Genomic DNA, 4,384 nt, shown 5'->3' with positions numbered 1-4,384 from the left:
AAAAAAAAAAAAAAAAAAAAAAAAAAGAAAAAAAGAAAAAAAGAAATGAGACTTCCTTCTTTTCTGTCTTATTTCATTCAGGCTACAAGCCCATTGGCTGGTGTCAGCCACACTCAGGGTGGGTCTTTCCTCTTCAGTAAGTCAATCATCCAGACACTCACAGAACTGTGCTATACCAACCTGCTGGGACTTTCTTATTCAAGTTGATATTACAACTATCACATTTGAGGGTTCCTTTATAAGATAAATTATATAAGTTAATTCTGAGTTTCTGATTTATTTATATTAGCATTATAATCTTAAACTTTCATCTATTTTCTTTCAAGGGACATGATTTCATTCATGTTTATGTCTGAATAATATTCCACTGTGTATATATGTCACATTTTTTTAATCCATCCATTGGTGGTTGAACTATATTGACTGCTCCAAGAATTGTGCTGTTATAAATATGGATATGTATTTGTCACTATTATGAAGTGTTTATTTCTTTTCAGAATACACTCCAAAAAGGTCTGGAATGTCTATTATTAGTGTTTTGAAGAATCACCATATGGATTTTAATAGTGCTTCACTTGATTTTTTTATGATCACCATTCTTTCTGGAGTAAGAATCAGTGTAGCTTTAATATGTGTTTTCTAATGGCCAGTAGGGTTGAACATTTTCAACCAATTTATTGGACATTTTTACTTCTTTTTCTGAGAAATGTATATTCATTTCAGTTGCAGACCTTTTGATGTGTCTACTGTTTTGAGAGAAATCTAATTTTTTGGAGTTCTTTATATATTCTAGATATTAGTCCTCTGAGGAATAGCTGCAAAATATTTTTCTGGTCCGTCTTTGGGGTAAAAGCAACTTTCTACCTTGTTGGTGGAAATGTAAACTCCCCAGTGATCCTTAATGCTCAGCCAATCATTACATACAGCTTTGGCCCACTCACCCACCTCCTAGCTATGAGCCAAATCTAAAAGTTCCACCTTCCTGCCATCCACAGGCCACCTCCCAGCACTCACCTTGTTCATCATTCATTCATTCATTCATTTATTCATTCATCTTTTTCTTTTTTCTCCTCTCTCTTTTTCTCTCTCTCTCCTCCCTCCCTCTCTCCCTGCCTCCTTCTCTCTCTCTCTCTCTCTCTCTCTCTCTCTCTCTCTCTCTTTCTCTCTCTCTCTGTCTCTGTCTCTCCTGAGATAGAACACAGGACCCTACACATCAGGCAAGTCCTAGTCCCCTGGATCCATCTTTACCCCTACATGTCCAAAGCTTCACCAACAATTCCTGGGGTGGTTTTTTGGAGTGGATGAGGCCACAAATGAGGAATCCCAGGTTCTGGCACTGGAGTGAAAGAATTTATCACTCCTGCAGAAACAAGAGAGTGAAAGTCAAGGTGCTCAGGCAGTGGATCAACCACACCAGCTCATCTGCCAGTGCATGGTCCTAGGCTGTGGGTGTTTCTCAGGCCAACTGGTCCAGAGTACACAGGGTGCAAGAATATGAGAACACCCTTGTGGCTCACCTCCATGCCCCTGCCTGAACTCCACTCTCACTCCTGGCTCTGCAGTTGCTTCCTCTATTACCTCAGGGAGCCAGTTCCCTTTCCGTCCCTGGGATAGCAGCCAAAGCTCTTGTCCATTCTCTTCTACCAACCTGGCCTCACAGCGTGCGGAGCTCTACCCAGCCTGTTGCTCGGCCAATCATAGCTGGCCTAAACTGCTAACCCAGCTCCTAGCAACAGGCCAGATTTAGAGGTCCAAATCAACAGGCATAGCCTCCTGTACCTCACCACATTCATTCATTCACTCATTCATACATTCACTTTATTTTATTTAAGCAGTATTGGACAGAAGAATTGGTGTTTTAGTTTTACTTTACTGAGACTCAAAGTGGACATGATCTGAGATACAGGAAAAGGTGACAAAATCATGTTTTGATCAAGAAATAAAGAGATTATGAGTTCAAATGAATGAAAAATAAGCAAATACTGAAAAAGATGATACAAATTTTGAAGAAATTAATAACTCTTACAAATAACTTTGCATCTCAAGAATGACATTGAATTTTACATGAAGCGTGCTAATAGTTTCACAATGTATTTTTTTGATAGAGGTGCAGATTACAACTTGATCCTATTTATTCTTTTGCACACACACAATCATGGGTGTCCCAGGTAAAAGCCCAGGATGGAGGACTTTCACACGGCTGCCACTCTTGTATCTGTCCTTGCCTCCAAATAACTCCCAGCACTGGGTCCTACAGGTTCCCATTGTCACTGCCACCATTGCCACCTTGCTGTCTTCAGGCTACACAACTGTGGTCACAGTGCAGCCACTATGGGAATCAGGATGGAGATTCCTCACAAAACTGTAGAAATTCCATTGATGCAGCTATTTTTCTTGTAGGTATCTTCTCAAAAGTGTTTAAACATACCCATATTTTTAGCAGTATTATATACAATAACTAAATCTTGGAAGTGGCCTATATGTCTCACAACAGATGAATGGAGAAAGAAAATGTGGCATTTATGCACAATGGAGTACTATTGCACCACGACTAAGGATAAATCTGGGTCATTTGTAGGAAATTGGATGCACTTTGGGGACATAATATTAAGCGAAGTAATTCAGACACACATTATTAAATAGTGAATGGTTTCTCTTACATATGAGAAACCAAAATATAAAAAAGAGCACAAGGAAAGATAGATAATAGGAAGTAGGAAGATAGTTTTATTTCAAATGGAAAAGCGATCAAAAAATGGAGCAAGGGGTAAGACGGGGATGGAAAGGGTATGAAAAAAATAATTGAGATGTGTTACACACATCTACCAAATCTTCATAAGGAAGGCAATCATCATGTAATGCACATATCTACTAATAAAAAATGAAAACTGAGAAGAACAATGTACTAGTTTATATAACCAACAACAGCATGAAGGTTTCCTGTTCCCCACATCCTACTCTGCATTTATTGTTGTTTTGTGTGTGGTATTTTTGAAAGTAGTTTTGCTAACTGAGATAGCATGAACTTTCAGATTGGTTTTGAGTTGCATTTCATAATGGCTAAAGCTGTTGAACATTTTTTATGTTTTTTTTTTTTGCCATTTCTACTGCTTCTATTTATGTCTATTCAGTTTAATGTTTTGAATTCTTTGCTTATTCTAGATACTAGTCTCCTGAAAGAAAAAATAACTAGTAAAATTTTTCCCATTTTGTGGGTTGTCTGTCCCCTCTGTTGATTGTTTTCTTTACTAAGTAGATGCATTTCAGTTTGATGTCATCATATGTTGATTCTTGGTATCATTTCCTGTGGTCCTGGAGTTCTATTAAAGGAGTATTTGTGCTTATGGTTTCAAGGTTTTCCTCCATTTTTCCCATAATTAAAAAGCTTCTATTTTCATATGTAGGTCTTTGATCTACTTTGGTTTAATTTCAGTGCAGGGTGAGAGATAAAAATCTTGTTTCCATCTCCTGCATGTTGATACCCAATTTGCCCTGAACCATTTGTTAAAGAGACTACCATTTCCCCAAGGTACGCTTTTGGTAACTTTATTAAAATGGTCGTAGGTCCATGGAGTTGTTTCTGTTTCTTTATTTTGGATCTATTATCTACATGTCTATTTTTGTGCCATGACCACGTTGATTTGTTACTGTAGTTTTGTGTTATAATTTGAAATAAGGTATTGTGATGCCTCTGACTTTGTTGTTTTAAATTTGTTTTTAGGGCTGGGGATTTAGCTCAGCGGCAAAAGCGCCTGCCTCGCAAGCGCAAGGTCGTGAGTTCGGTTCCTGGTACCGGAAAAAAAAAAAAAAAAAAAAAAAAAAAAAAAATTGTTTTTATTAGTGCATGTTTTCAATATATATAGTTTATCGTCATTTTTGGGAAGATGGTACATGTACATAATATGTTTTTTTCTATTTTTATTTCTCTTTCCATTTACACACACCTTCCACCTTTCATCCCTCTCTCCCTCATTCCCTCCTCTAAGTCCACATTCCCTATTTCTATTCTTATTAACATTATTAAATTTAGCTCTTGTTTATGGCATATAATGTTTACATTTATTGAGGTTATTTTGTTCCTGTACATGGGGTTCCTGTACACCTATTTATTCTACTTATTTCCCCTTACCCTCTCCTATTACCCCTCATCTCTTGGATCACCTCTCTTTTTGAAGAGATATATCCTCTTGTCTCTTTCTATTCTTCCTTTATTGTGCTTTTTTTCATATATTGTCTTACTCAAATAAAAGATATTATATGGTATTTATTTTGTGAGTCTGACTTATTCCACTCAATATCATATTTTTCAGGTGCATCCATCTTGCTACAAATGCCTCAGATTTGTCCTTTATAGCTCAGAAGTTTTCTATTACACATAGATACC

The sequence above is a fragment of the Chinchilla lanigera genome, unplaced genomic scaffold (genome assembly GCF_000276665.1).
Source record: "Chinchilla lanigera isolate Chin_1 unplaced genomic scaffold, ChiLan1.0 scaffold00225, whole genome shotgun sequence".
In the NCBI taxonomy this organism is placed as follows: Eukaryota; Metazoa; Chordata; class Mammalia; order Rodentia; family Chinchillidae; genus Chinchilla; species Chinchilla lanigera.
Note: the sequence above shows the minus strand (reverse complement) of the source record.